The sequence below is a fragment of the Haliaeetus leucocephalus genome, unplaced genomic scaffold, assembly GCF_000737465.1.
Source record: "Haliaeetus leucocephalus isolate CR32 unplaced genomic scaffold, Haliaeetus_leucocephalus-4.0 Scaffold2, whole genome shotgun sequence".
NCBI classification, from domain to species: Eukaryota; Metazoa; Chordata; class Aves; order Accipitriformes; family Accipitridae; genus Haliaeetus; species Haliaeetus leucocephalus.
In genome coordinates this window covers 5,408,976-5,424,711 of record NW_010972438.1, presented here as the reverse complement: position 1 = coordinate 5,424,711, position 15,736 = coordinate 5,408,976, and the positions used below count along the sequence as shown (strand labels likewise).

The 15,736-nt window shown below is 41.8% G+C and overlaps 1 protein-coding gene across 4 annotated transcripts in view; it reads right to left on the bottom strand.

Moving 5' to 3' along the window:
- FOXP1 (forkhead box P1) overlaps positions 1-15,736 on the bottom strand; it is a 342,200-nt gene that overhangs the window by 214,752 nt on the left and 111,712 nt on the right. For all 4 annotated transcript variants that reach the window (XM_010570618.1, XM_010570610.1, XM_010570626.1 and 1 more), the window contains one exon: positions 10,444-10,509. The gene's annotated coding sequence lies outside the window, so the exon portion shown is untranslated. The remainder of the gene's footprint in view (positions 1-10,443; positions 10,510-15,736) is intronic.

Sequence of the window (15,736 nt, the reverse complement as noted above, 5' to 3'; positions counted from 1 at the left end):
GGGGCAAATCTGGCTCTCACTGCAGATGGGAAAATCAAATCACAGCCTTGTTGCCACAGTTAAGGTTTGACATAGGATAAAGAGCATATTCTGGATGGTACATCATGCACAGCTGGCAATGTACAAAATCAAGAAAAAACAAGAAACCTTTGTCCAGAACAAACAGTACCTATGCCACAGAGTGAGTCAGATGCAGAGGTAGGAAACGAACCCCAAATCCTGACTCGTGGGCTCAGGCTCTGCGCAAAGCACATGTTAACAGCAAAAATCCTCTCCCAAGATTGAGGGGGTTGACATTTTGTTTGCCTCGAGCAAAACAAAACAAAGCAGTAGGTTTTGAACTGCTCAGAGGCACGTTGTCTTTTTGATGTATGCATGTCCTGGCAGTCACACATCTGCATCAGGAGAGAAATAGCCCAGTTTTTTTGGCAGTTTAGTCCTTTTCATCTGAAAGTTGAAAATACACTGCCGTTGAACCTTTGCAGCTCTGGGTTCTGCATATAAAAAGCAGCTGCTGAATACATGCAGGGAGCGAGGGCTTTTTCTTAATGTTTGAACAGTTCCAAGTTCAAACCCATTAAAGTCCAGGTCACACCAGGATCATGTCACTATTAATGCATCCAGTTACATGCTGAGAAAAACCCAATATAAAACCATGATAAACTCTAGTTCCCCTGCAGAGATATCCAAGGTCTTGCCCAGATGATGCCACAGATTGCTCTTCATGGGCGGTGACCAGACAGGATGTCAATGGCGGAGGACAAAATCTGGGAAAGTCTCTTTACAGTTGTTTTTAAAGAGAAGGTCTCCTCAAATGTCCACAAAGCTTGTTTGGACCTTTTTTTTCCTCCTCCTCCTCTTGGGGGAAGAATTTCTTGTCCCACTGATGCTGCCTCCTACACGTCGCAGGTTCCCACACAGCCTCCTCCCACATCACCAGCAGCCCACCCTCCACCACACTTCATGAAGGCACTGGGGCCAAGTGTGATGAAGACCCCTAACTCCATGCTCCTTCTCCTTTTGGAAGCAGATCCTCTCTGCAGACAGGCAAGATCTCACTTGTTCTTGGGGGGCTTCATGCCTGGCCAACTACCTGCTGCCCCAGGAATGACAGCAGCAGGGAAGCAGACAACTTGGGACAGGCCAGCTATTGCCCCAGCCATGTGTGGAGGTACTCTGGTGGGTCTACCCTCTGCGGATACCTGGTATCTCGTAATACAGCTGGTAACAGCTCCACTCTTGCTAAGAGGGAAGACAGAGACACAGGAGAGGAGACACAAGTGGGGAACTGAGGGTATGTGGCCTTATGATGGTAGAACGCACAGGGAGTGCTCAGGGCTTCCCCTTGCTGCATGCAACCAACTGGTATGGTGGTGCCTGGAGAAGGCCACTGCTAGCTGCGAGAAGACAGCAGGCAACAGAGGGAAGGAGCTGGGAAAAGCACAGATTTACTTTAAGGGACGAACAGCTTTTCCTAATGTTCTAGATGTTTCCTAACCCAACATCTCAACAAAAAACATACCAACTGCCAATATTCCCAAGCAACATACCAACCAGAAGGTTTGCTCCCCTACAACATTCCATCAGATATCCAGGTTGGACAGACCTATGCACATATATCTACCCCTTTCATGTAAGGAGTGGATAAGATTAGGTGGGCTGGGACAGCGGATATCTCATGGACCACACTGAACACCTGTGGGTCCACAGACAACCCAAACCTGCAAGGCAGCAGTGAGATGTGTGCTGAGACGGCAATGCAGGAGACACTGCAGACAGTCCCCACCACGGCTGCCGATCGCTGTGGGTGACAAACCCTCTGCAGCACAAGGACCTTTCATCCCACATCAACAGCAGTTGGGGATCCTGAAGAGTCTAGTACTAATCCAACAACACCTACACTCTAGATAGAAGAGCGAGAATGGATGTTTCTTCTGAACAGCGGTCGCAGACTTGCTGAGGGTGCTCAGACCCCTTGTATCTAAAAGCCTTCCTCTCCAGCAGCTTCTGGCAGGGCAACTTCAAAGACAGGTTCCTCGAGTGATGGAGCATAAGCGACACTGGGATGCAGGTGACGTCGCACGGCACCACAACGCTGCCTCGTCCCGCCCAGCTGGGAATCACTGCAGGAGTTTGGCATGAGTTTCAAACACAGCCGGGTAGTAAAACCCAACGATTTACCCAGCTCCCCTCTGAGCTTTCCATCCTAACTGTGCTGGGAAAGGAGGAAAAGGACTTTACTGGACTTTTTGACCTTATCAAGTATCTAGAAAATACTGTGGCTGATCTGGATGTATTTCAAACCGAGTTAACCATGGCAGCTTACAAAGCGGTAATGCTCCAGCTGGCCTGCATATCGTGAACATATGACACGCTAACTACACAAACTTTTGAGAGAATTAGCAAGCACACACTATACACGTGGGATTTACACTATCCGCATGTTGGATTTGCACTATTCTTCACACAATTTTCTGAAACTTATTACAGGGTTAATAAACTGAAAAAAAATCGTGAACGCTCTGAGATTCAAGTTGTGTGATTTTTTTAAAAGAATAACATCAATATTAAAATTCAAATTATCTAAAAAAAATACTGCCTCATACACTTGAATCTCATTGAGGAGAAATTTAAAAAAGCCAAAGTCTGCATTTTTACACTATAGTCTTTCAGTTATTCAACTTTCAAAAGGAGGACAGGCCAGACTCTCCTTTTAACTACATGAATGCAAATCCAGATAATTCTTTCAGTTTTAAATGATGTTTTGACTAATTAATATCTTTTTTCTCCTCCAAAACATGTATTTATCTGCTGTGAAATCAAAGGCAGAAATGAATTGTTTTAAAGATAGCAGAGAGTAAATAACAAGTTTGAAACCTTGCAGCCTTACCCTGGCAATTTGTCTCATATAATTGACTCAGCAGACATGCTTACAATTTCTTACAACTTTTACAAGACCTCCTGTGGGCTTATTTTAACGTTCTCCAAAACTGAGCTCAGAGCTTTGAATGCTCTAAGCAAGTAGCACCAAAAGCAATCATCTCTCCCTCCTTAAAACTAAAGGAAACAAACAATAAAAGCACACAATTTTTTCTCGCTGGACATCAGATCTTAAAGAGGAATAAAGACGCAAAAGAATTTGCACTTTTCAGAAATAATTTTTCTGTTCTTTTCCAATAATAACATTTTTAACAATGTTCAATTTGCATTCAATAAGGCTTTAAAAGCAAAAGTTTCCCAATAAAAATTATCTTTTCCCATTACTGGAATAAAATTTAAACAGAGAAGGATGACAGCAATAAAGCAAACAGAAACTATAAAAATAACTACATGACATGTTTCCAGTTAAAAAGGGGTTCAAAAAATCCCCCTCCTCCCCAAAAAGGAAGTGGTCTCATTGCCTATATTATTGATTTATGCTGTTGTTGGCTTTTAAATGTAGCACTTTCTATTTCTAAGATCTTTACAGACAGTTACTAATATCACAACTGCGTACCACTGTTCCATTGGTGGAAGTGCCCCAGTAGCAGGAAATGCTGTGCCCTTCCACAGACATTTCCTTCCATCAGTGGGATCCACTAACGCTTAACATGTCAGAAGATTAAATGAAACACTTATATTACAACTAATATGGATAAACACAGGGGCTATCAAAAATAACGAAAAGGGTATGACAGAAGAATAACAGTAGACCTATTACTCAAGAGATGCCAATTTATCTTTTTTTTGTTGTTTAAAAGGGGTAACAATTCTACTTTTTTTAAAAACAAAATAGAAAGAGATCATATTTCAACAAAAATCTATTTTGAAAAGCCGTATTATAAACTACGGATATTAACGGTTTGCAATGGAAATGACGTCAGAGTCTTAGTTACAAATGTCCAAATGTTTGTGCTACTCTACTAAAAAAATAAACAGTGAGCTCAGATTCAGAAATGACCCTTTTGAGCAATTAAGCAGTATTACACAAAACACACTGAAAAGTATACGGCCAGCAGAGGTGGGAGAGCCCCAAATTAAAATTCACAGATTGCACTGGGAGAAACACTTAGCAATTAAACATCTTGGAGGTGGCGTCTGAAGTTCCTGCCATTAGCAGCACTGAAAAATGCTTTCATATGTTGCAATGAGAAATATGGGCAGGCAACCAGGGCCAAAAACTTTTTTTTTTTAAATGCCTTGGCTTTAGTACGAGCTACCAAATAAAAAGGGTGGCCTCCTGTAATGCCCACTGACATCACTGGTCTTGTAACACTGCCACTGTAAAATATGGTTGCTACCGCTGTAGGACAGTAACTTAAGTATGCCAGAAGATATACTTCTGGTGTGGTAGAAGGCAACAGGCAATGACCTAAGAGATGACCGAATAAAAGATGAAATATGCAATGTGAATCTATTTCTGGTGTAATTTTCTTACATCTCCAGATTTTGTAACACAGGAGAGTGCACCATCTTTGCGACACGAGTTTTCTGAAGGCAGGTTTCAAGCCTGCAAATCTACAAGTGGTTCTTGCCCTTGTGTCGAGAAGCAGGCACGGCTGTGAGATGCTAACAGACAGCAGTGCCGTGTATTAAACCCGGTCAGTGCTACCAAGTTGCAACGACCGTTGGGTCCACTGGCCCAGCAGCATAACTTGCACAAGGGCACAACTCTGAATTCAGAGTTAAGTCATTTGCCTGCTTCAGAAGGCAACCATGAAACTGGATCTTTCTATCACCTTCGTTTTTGTGTTTGAAACTACGCATGAGTTCAGGCTATCTGACCTGCAGCCCATGCCTGGGTTCCAGAGTAATGAGGACGGGTGCTGTTCCTACCTACGCCATTCCCAATCCTTTCCTCGCCCAAGCTATGATAAAATGCAGCATGTCCTGACATATTATCCAGCTTGGTCTTGAAGAACCAGGCTGGAAATTGCATAGTCTGCATTGCATGGTGTATTATGAGCTGTTCCCTTGGTGTATCTGTAGTTAGGCCAAGGATAAAGATGAACACAGCGATGTAACTGTTGACCACGTCCATAGCAAAGCTTCAATCAATATGAGAGTTGAGAGGCTGCTCATGGACCACTGATGACACAAGAACAGGCTCCAGCTTTCTGAACACAACTTTTACAGCACCCTTTCCCAAATTGCTCAGGCTGATGAGTCCAACAAGCTTCAACAACACAGCCCATCACTGCAACAACAACAACAACAAATCCCTTGCAGACACATCAGTGCCTAGCACAGGATGTCGTGTCTCCCTCTTGGGATGCACATGGCTTAAATTTCCTCGTACACAGAAGGGTAGTGGGAAGAATTCAAACCCCTGCCAGTGGCAGGGATGCTGCGACCCTAAGCTCCATGATGGCACTTGCCAAGATGGCCATTTTTGCATGAAACTCATTAGATGAGAAAGGTTGGGCCTCCTCTGACGACAGCTTAATGGACCTCACAGCACTTCTTAGCAACTGCTGAACAGCAGTGCACCCTTTATGGCTGCTTAATCTGCAGTTACAACCTTCACATGTTGGGCCATTTTCAATATATGCAACTGTGTTTGATCTGTGGGTATAGATTAGGTTCGTGGTTTCCAACCCTAGAGGTGCACATGACCCACTCAGCCTTGTGCTTCATGTTCTTTACAGATTCGAAAAGGATGATGGTACTTTGAACGCACATTAAGTAATACAAATCAGCACTTGCATTTTACTGAAGATCGTATTGAGCATCTACCTAAGCTAATGGAAGAAACACTGCAGGATTATGCAAAATACTGGCCAAATCTTGCTCACTTTAGCAGTCTGCATGAAGACCAGAAGGATCTGGTCCAAAAGCGTCAGATAAGAGGATCAAAACCTGCTACTGATTATCTTAAAGCTGAGAAACATATTTTTCTACCAAGCCACTTGAAGATTTATAATATATTAGGGAACATTAAGAAGAAGAAAAAAAAAGAAGAAAAGCTAAATGGGCCAAAAGCAAACAAAAGAAACATGTTCTCTTGAGATTGCTAATGCTGGCAGACAATAGCGCAGAAAGAACTCCTCTGACAGATCTTTGAAGTCTTCAATACAGCATGCTAGTGGTCCATGTTAATGAGATTTGCTCAGATACTTTTTAAATTATTCCAAAATGTCTTAATCTATTCTCTACATCTTCTTGACCCAATTGCTTCAGAAAAGTCACAGTTTCACCCATCTCCGGACTAAACTTTTCATTCAAGTAGGTAAGGTCTTCAAGCAGTTTGTGTTTCCAAAGGCCCACGCACAACCTTTTTAGGGTTTACCCCCGAACATGCAGGTAATATTGTCATTTCTATTACTACAGATTACAGAAACGCTTTGCGCCGCACTATACCTTTCAATTTGAGTAACTCAAAAGGTCTTAACAAGTAGGATATTAGAACCTCTCCCAACAATCCGAAAGTAAATAAATCCAGTCTTAGACGTGGCCTGACAGACGCTAATCGCTCCAGCTACATGACTACCACCCCACCAGCAAGTGAGCAGCAGGAATCAGTGGGGGTCTCCCAGACCCCTATTTCCTGCTGGGGGTGATACAAGCACTCATGCAAAATGCTTCCCGTACAGCTCTATAGTTTGGGCCTGTGGCAGAGAAAACACTGGAGAAAATGTCCAAGAATCAGGTTGTCTGCTGCATTACAGACTTTCTTATGAATGCACCCAAGTCACAGGACCCACATTCAGAAATAGCCACACACTGCATCTTCTAGGAATGATAGCTATTTCTGCTCTGTAATATGCTTTAAGACCATTAGGTCAAAAGCAAGAAAAGTCAAGGTGTCAGACTCAGTAAGGGAAACATCACCCTACTAACTTCCCACCGCCTGACATGCAAGCATCACTGCCACCCAGCCGGTACAAAAAAGAGGAGTAAGGACGTCACCAGCACATCTTCTGGAAAGTCACTAGCAAGGAAGAGCACTGGGGAGAAGCTGCACACAATGTTGAGCTCTTCATAAACAGAAACTTCTCTGAAAAAGTTTGTTTCAGGGCTTCGACTTGTGCCTGGAGCTCTTCCTGCTATGGCCAGCGAAGCTGTGACACAGCAACATGCCAGCCCAGTTTGAGAGTTAGGTCTCTTCCTGATGAAACAAAGTGGTGGGACTATTGGGAAAAAAATGATTTTCTGTGTCCCAGAACCACTTCATTTTCCACATAGACAAACTGCACAATCCATTTTTTTTGTATTCAGCTTAGGAAAAAAAGTCCTTCTGACCTTTCTCCTGGCTTGAAGGGAAGGGAGGAGAAAATACACATATATGAAAAAGTTAAAGCTCAAACCCACAGATTTATCTGTTGATCATCTCATTTGGTTCTGAGTTACAGCAGGCAGCTTCTGGTTTATTATCAATATTTAATCAGCATTTAACTCTGACAAGCATTAAGATTTGAAATTTTAAACTAAATGCAACTTTGCTAAATCCTTTGTGTTGATTTTTTCCCCCTGTTAAAGGTTTTCTAAAGGATTCTATCTTTGCTATCTTAAAAGTCTGCATGTGTCTTTTGTTATCAATAATGTACAACTTTAGTAGCATGTTTTGTACTTTTCAATTTTTCAGCATGCAAGCTATCCCTGATTTACAATGCTCACTGAATAGTGTTTGATTATTGAAAATGCTTTTACATACATTTAAACAAATGACTGCTCCTGGAAAACTAACACTGTTGTCCATAATTCTGTAAAAACACATTTCCCCTTCCTTCTCCCCAAATCAAACATTTCAATTCAAATTCTTACTTTGAGGAAAAACTGGCATATAAGTAGGCATTATGCCTAACAGCGCTAAATAAAGGAGAATGTAAACATCTTAATTCTGAAGGTTTAACCATCAAAGCTCCTCGGTGTATCTATTCTGTTGTTTGCGCCTCTGTTCAGGGCTCTTTGGAGCTCACAGAAAAAAAGAAAGCAAACAAAACACGCAGTATAAAAATCTATTTTACCAGCTCTGTCCTGCATCCCACTCCGCATGCCTGAGGCCAGGCTCGCATGCAGTGCTGGGACGCCCGGGGCCACGCGGCCGCTCCTCAAGGAGTACAGAGTCCTGCTCTGTAACTGCACTGAGCAGCTTAACTGCTAACTCAGAAGATGGGATTTCACCTGAAATTAAGCTATCAAGCAATTGAGCTCAAACTCAATCAACCAAACCCTTAACCTTCCCTGTTTCAGTGGCACTGCTCTAATTAGGACTCTATCACTACTTCCATTACTATCTCCCATTCTCATGGTTTATTATCTCGGCAGTTTCAATTCTCACCCAGTTGAAATTTGACATCCAGTTTCTTGGAACACATATCATTCATTATGGCTTTATTTTATGAAATATGTTGCAAGATTATGGACCGATCTGGCAGCAAATAGGTTTTCGTTGAAAATGGCACCCCTCAGCTGCAGCGGAAGCAGGACAGAGCCGAACCTTCTCAGAGAAACAAGTCCTAACATTAAAGGACACATTGAACAACTTATTTTTCATCAAGTCATGAATTTTGCTGTGCAGTTTGAAAAAACATGCTTGAACATGCTTCCCGCTTGCATACACCGTAGCTGATCCATGGTTCTCCAGTCCTCAGGGTCTTCCCACTGAGCCTGGATCAGCTTCCAGGAGACAGAGTTTGGCTGAACCCTACTTACCAGCTCTGCCCAGGGGTGCGGGGTGAGACTCAATAACCTATGATACTCAGGAGATCAGACTGAAAAATCTGATGGCCTTTTCCAGTTACATACTCTACGAATCACCCAAACTGCTTACTGTTGAAGGATGCATGCCAGAGGGTATGTCTGGCATGCATCGTGCCCTGACGGTAGCAATACAAAATATATCTGCTTTTGGAGACATGGCCTACAAACTTCAGGTGAGTCTAGAGGTAGCGTTTTGCATTTATCACAACCAAAATTCTTAATTTTCCTGGGTCACATAGCATTATAGCCACGCATGATTCGTGCCTCCACAGGAATCCCATTCATTCTGAGGCCCCCTGATGCACCTGGGACTTAAAATTTTTCCCTTCTTCACAAAATCTCAAAGGGGGAACACCACTGCAGGGCAAGGAACCACCACCTTCTTAAACGGCAGGATCTGCTTCTTTTTCAGTAGCTGAAATGCATCCAACACCTCATGGGCTCCATCATAAAAAAACCAGTAATATTCAAATCTTGGAGAGGCATATATCATACAGTTGACACACACCACTGGCATGGTCAAGGACTGCAATATTCACTTGAACTTCATGAATTTCATCCTCACTAAACAGATATTTTTGGCAACAAAGAACTGAAAAAAACCCCACATCGTCCTCAGATCTATTTTAATTTTAAACAGAAGAGAACAGGGACATTTTTTTTCCCCTTGAAGTACATTTTAATAAAATTAAAAATAAAAATAGCTCTAATTCACTCCGATGCATTTAGTCATTCTGTAAAATTCTAAGTTTAAAATGAAATCACCATTTTATATTCAAACAAGGTCAAGAGAACAGCACTAACGAGCACTGACATCACAGCGAACAGCAGCCACTGCTCAACGCTTACATCAGTGTTGCTTGTTGCTATGGTGCTTAACCGACTATTAATTTCTGAAAGAAGGTGATTATAAAGCAGCCATATGAACCTCAGTCAGATGACACCCTTCAGTACCAAACACTGATCTGCGTTACTCTTCTCTTCTGCAAGTTAATTTTGTGAATCATCACTTTTGTGATGTTAATATTCCTTTCAAAGTTGAAACTTTGGACCAGAAGAGAGGCAAGGAGTTAATTTAGAAGCACGGGACTTTCATGTTGCTTTAAATAAAAATCATTTTGCAGAGAGTGATATTTCTTTCCTTTTCACTACGCTCCAAAAGACTAAAAAGCATGTGTTTTAATTTTTGCAGTGATAATAAGCAATCAAATTAACAGCTAAATTCTGCTCTCCTGCTCTGCTCGACACGCTGCTGTAAATCCAGGAGTGTCTCAGCCTGGGACAAAGCAGCGCTGAAGCTGACTTGACCATTCCCCAAGGATTTGCCCCAGTAAGGTGACCTCACCACGGGGCTGTGCCGCTGCAGCTCCCAGCCCAGCACCCATGGATGCTGGGCCATGGACTTGGCCATGTGGCCACTAAGACCAGCCAGAGCAGGGTCTTCCCATTCGCACACAGGCTCTGTCCAGTTACCAAACAGCCTTCTCAGAACATGGCTGAAAGCGAGAAAGTGCATCTTTGTGGCCTTGCTCCTAAAATGCAACTGGACACCTAAACCATTGGCTTCTCAGGGAAAACGAGGGTTTAAGGCACAGCGGTGGCTCCAAAAGCTTAGCTCCAAGCCCAACGCTGCAATCTTTATCCATATTGCCAGAAGAGCCTTTACTTGTGCAACTAAGGCACACTCCTGGGGTTTGCAGGATCAGATCCTTCCTTCAGACATGCTTCAGAAACTGTGTGCAAAACAGTATCTGTATTTACCTTCTTCAGTTGCTCCTGTAAAGCAATCTTCAGTTACAGCCACCCAAAAAGGTCACTCTTCTTACCCTGCAGAGAAAGAAGGTAACACACGTGACTGCTGGGTCAGCGTCAGCAACAACATCCCAAGCATTTTCATTGGCACCACATTTGCACATACAAACATAAATAAAGCAACAAATGAATCTAATCGTGTTTAATGGTGAATGACTTTCAGAGAGAGTTAATAAAAACAATCAAGTCACAGGACTGCTGCTTATCAGTACCAGCCAGTGTGAGGCTCTTCAGTTTAGCACGAAGAACTTGGTCTTTGGGAGAAAAAAAAAAGGGGGGGGGGGGAGAAACATGGAGATGAGACATCTTTGTTCTCTAGCATAAACTTTCTTAATCTTGATGTCTATCAATCTATATTCAGTTTGAATAATAGATGAGTTCAGTCCTTTGTTTCAGAAATCTGACTATTGTCTGAATGGGTTCTCCTTACTTAAGGCATTTTAAGACCATTTGTAACCACTGCTATTTTAGCTTCTGGATCCTTTCTTTTTTCTCATCGTTTTCCATAGAGACACAGTCCTAGATGAGATTTAAAACTAGCTGCATCTTCCTAATTCAAAAAGTTGTTTACTGTCTTGGGATATCTTCTCGTTAAGCACTACCAAGAACACACCAAGTATGCCAAGGTGGTACAAGCAGTGGGTATTAAAAAGAGAAATAATTAAAGTGTATCTTTATAAAAAGTAGGAGGGAGAAAAACAGCACATGTAGGGTTTTTTTACCCTGTATATTACTGCATCTTGTATACTCTCTCTTATGCAAAAGAGTATGTAATCTTTTAAGAAACATGACAATCTGCCACTTTCTGTTCATGTAATTGGGATCAACATATGGTACAAGAGAAAAGAAAAACATTTGTTTATTAATTTAGATCAAGTTACTAACTCAAACCACTAACAGCATTCGGAATTAATTCCACATCAATTGACCAAACACCTTAACAGAGTAAAATTATAACATAATTTCACTGAAACGTTGATCATCTGCTGCAGGGGTGCAGAATAATATGTAATAAAGACAGAAAGAAATACGCAATAATTGGGTGACACAGATGACATCATACGAAACGGAAAGTCAGTGACACGTGGATGTGTAAGACAGAGCTACGTGAAACTCCGTTTCATAAAATTCACACAGTGATGTGGAGTTTTGGGGGTGTTTGTGAAACTCATCAAACGGTAAGTTATGCTATTTACATCAGTAGGTGAAGCTTTCTACTGAAGCAGTAAAATACCAACCTCTGGGAAAAATCAGAATCTTCATTAAGGTCTTTCAAAGGAAAATGTACTCATTTGCCATTTATTTTGGAAGGAAAAATATTTTCACAATGAGAATGAGGCATTACTTCTTTACCATTGAAACCCAATTATTTTTAGCCAGAAAAAAAAGGTTACCTCGAGATGAAATGAGTATTGGTTTTATCTGTTGCTCATTGGCATTTCATTTTATTTCATTTTTATTTTGTTTTTTATGTTTTGAGTGAGAAGCTTTTCAGTTCTTGTAATGTGGTACCGGAAGATGAGGGGCCAAAATTTGTACATGTTTGCGGTATAAGAAGCCCTATGTACTTTGCTGGAGTACATGTATAAGGCACTCCTGATTTCTGCACTGCAAAGGACATAACACTACTCCATCATAATAGGTCAGGTCTCACCTTCCTGAGAGTATGTAAAACAATACATCTTTTATGTAAAATACATGACCTTTGACATACGATGTGCTCTTAGATTAGCAACAATAAAGGCTTTTATCCTGCTTTGCTGCAGGGGTTATCTTGGATTTGACACTTTAAACCTCTCTTCATATTTATCTGGTTTACAAATTTTCTGGGTATTTGGCAGTCAGATCCTTATTTTGGCAGTATTTTGCAAGCAGACTTCATTTCTACCCTGAGTCTTCATGATAGCGAATGAACCATCTTAAAATGTACTTTTTAAGGAAACTGCTGAAAATTACAGGTTTGCATAAAATGTGCACACAATATCTCTTTCGGCAGTGCCGTAAAAGGCAGGTAACATTTTCTAAACACATTTGTCATATATGAACTGAACACGCTCCAAGGAAACCCAGTAACACTGGCCCACCATTAGCTGGTGGGAGACCAACGCTGCTACTGAGAGCAACACAAGTGGAGTAAGGGCTGAGGAGGATTTCAGCTCTTCTCACAAATAACTCCCTGACTGAAATCTGGACTGCTTTCATTTCTGGTTATTTAAGTCTTGCTACATGCTACCTGGCTTTCAAAAATTTGGATAATATACCACTGAAGTTAAAATGAGCAGCAGAGACAGCTGTTCCCACCTGTGAAAATTTCTCATTAATAGTCTAAAAGTCAAGTATCTCAAAACGTAGAAACACAAATACAGACTTTCCTCCTGAAAATGTTTATATGGGTGAGAGAATTGATGTAGGCAACACACATTCCTTCCATCATGCTGTCTTTAAGATAAACACAAAGTACCATCAACACTCTAAGTGTGCATGTGGAGCAAACAAAGAAAAAATCCCATCCTACCAAAGCAAGACACTTCACTCATATTTTCCCCCCAAGGAGATGATTAAAATAGAAAACCAAACCACAAACAAAAATCCACTTTGCGAGCAGCAGTGGTCCTACTGTCTCATGAGTGGAGGGAAGATCTCCAAGCACCTATGTCCCCTCAGCTCAACTGGCATCCCACACGGGGAACGGTCCGTGCAAAACTACGTGCCCTGCTCAGATTTTACCAGATCCTCCTGAAAACATGAGGTTTGTTCGCCGACTGCCTCAGTTTACTCACCAGCAAGATGGGTAAATGCTTTTGAAACACATTTTGAAAACCTTGGATACAAAGATGCTTTTAAAAAATAGCTGTTTTCAGCAGGATTTTGGAAAGACAAGTGGGAATAATCTTAAAAAGATCATGACCTGAGCCAGTGCCATACCCTTTTCAGTTGACTTTAAGAGAAAAGTCCCCTTATTGCTCAGGATCGGGTCCCACCTATTCACCTGGTACCAAGGGCCCAGACAAGAATATCAGAGGCTTTGCCATTATACCTGCTGTCGGGCTGGACCTTGTAACTCTTTTCATCCCACAACACTTATTCGACTTAGCGGTCTCCTCCTTCAGGGCAGGGAGGTCATTTCGGGGAGGCTGCAGGGTGGAGCCCTATCTCCAAGTGATTACTGCAAAGCCAAATTTAACTAATAATATAAAGACTGTGCAGAAATAGAGAGCATTGCAGAATGAAAATCTACTTAAAACAGTAACATTTTTACTAAAATCTAAATGAGAAGAGCTTTGGGTATAGCCAAAAATAGGTTAACAAAGACCCAGATCCCACACAAACTGGCTGTAAGTAATTTTACACAGGAAAGTAGAACACCAGTTGAGCTGCACCCCTGCTTAGAATTATGGGCATACATTTTTTTTGCCAGTGTCCCAGCCTTGCGAAGCCCACAATTCATTATCAGGAACCTAAAGTAGCAAAGGTATCTCCCCTTCACTACCTAGAAAGCACACTTTTTATTAACAACAACAAAAAAAAAAAGCGCACATGCACACACACAATAGCACAAGAAAAAATTCTCTGAAATTTGATTTCTATTCATTTTTCTTATGTAAGACCAGCTGAAATATATTCAATGTGTCTGATTAAAATATTTACTACAAGACTTCCTGAAAGCTTTAAAATATCAAACTTGATCATCAAAATAAGCATTTCTGTGCAGTAATTTCTTCTAAACAAAGTGAACCATAACCAGCTAATACAGCTGTTTCCTTCCCTTCAAAACTCCCTGAGTCACATTCAACTGCATACAGGCTGAAATATGAAATATGTCCTATTATTCTCATAATTATTATTTTCTTGTCCTGTGCGGGAAAAGATGCAGTCAATGATTTTGCCAACTGTACATTTGTAAGGGGGGGGGGGGGGGGAAAAAAAAAAAAAAAAAAAAAAAGTTTTTCATTTGGTATTTGGCTAATCCCAAAAATACAGGATGTACACTGATCATGAAGAGCAACATCTGGTATCAGGCAGGCTTGTGGGCCCAATCCTGCACACAGGTTACTCTTCTCACCCGGTGCACTCAGTTGGGTTACTTGCACTAATACACACAAATCATATGTAGAATTGCTTTGAGGATGGTCAGTAACTGTCTGTTCAGTTTTGTTGTACCTATTTTATCTTATTTTTAAAGAGGTATCCAGCAACCCAAAAAAATCTATTAAACTAAATATCTTAAGTAATCTGAGGGAGAAATATTTTTTCTGACCATTATCAAGGTGGCTACTTTTTATCGTGCAGCGTATATTAAATCTCAGGAGGCACGGTAGAGGAGATTTTTCTATACCAGGAGTCATTATCACCTCCTCAGAAAGTGAAATGCAGGTGAACAGTAAAACTGCGAGGGACCAAGTGCACTTCTTCCACCTCGCTTTGAAGAGGGGGAAATGGATTTGGTACAGGCCAAAACACAGGGATATTAATGCTCGCTACCTTGCTGCTTCTCGGTGGAAGGAGGTAACAAATCATACTGTATTTTCATTTTCAGTCATTAGCAGGCTGTTCAGAATCTCTGGCTGGTGCTTATTATTTATTCTAAACAGAAATAAAATAAAATAAAACTAAACAACAGCACGAGGACAAAGCTACGCACGGCACACTCTCCGTTTCAAAATAATATTACCTTTCAAGTCCACCGTAACCTTGGAAAAGAATCACTCGATGTGCGCCAACGCTACGAAACTAATCACAATCCATTCCTCCCCCGCTTTTTAATAGCTCTTATAGGAAATATGGGTACAGTTAATAGACAAGTTAAGAACAGCTCGCTTCCAATACGGAATTTGAACCGCGACTCCAAGACCTGCATCTTTTAATGATGGATTGGTTATTTGCCTCACACGAGTCACTTTGCATAACAGAGCTGGCCCTCATTGAATTCACCAGACGTAAAGACCATCACGCGTTCCCAGAAAGTATCAGACCTGTCAAATGCCCCATCAGACGATGAGAGGCCATCTCTCTGACGCTGAGAGCCAGGAGATCAAACGCTGCCGCCTGTTTGGCGCTCGCCACCTCTTCCCCCTTCCCTAAAACGACGCTCCCTGCCTCAGCGCCAGCCTTAACCGCTTTATGCCTGCGCCGCACCTCTCCTCGGGAAACTTGGCCTCCCCGAACCCAAGTCGCGGGAGGAGCACCCCCCCGTCCCCCGCTCCCCCAGCACCCTGGAGCGAGGGCTGCAGGTGCGGGGCCG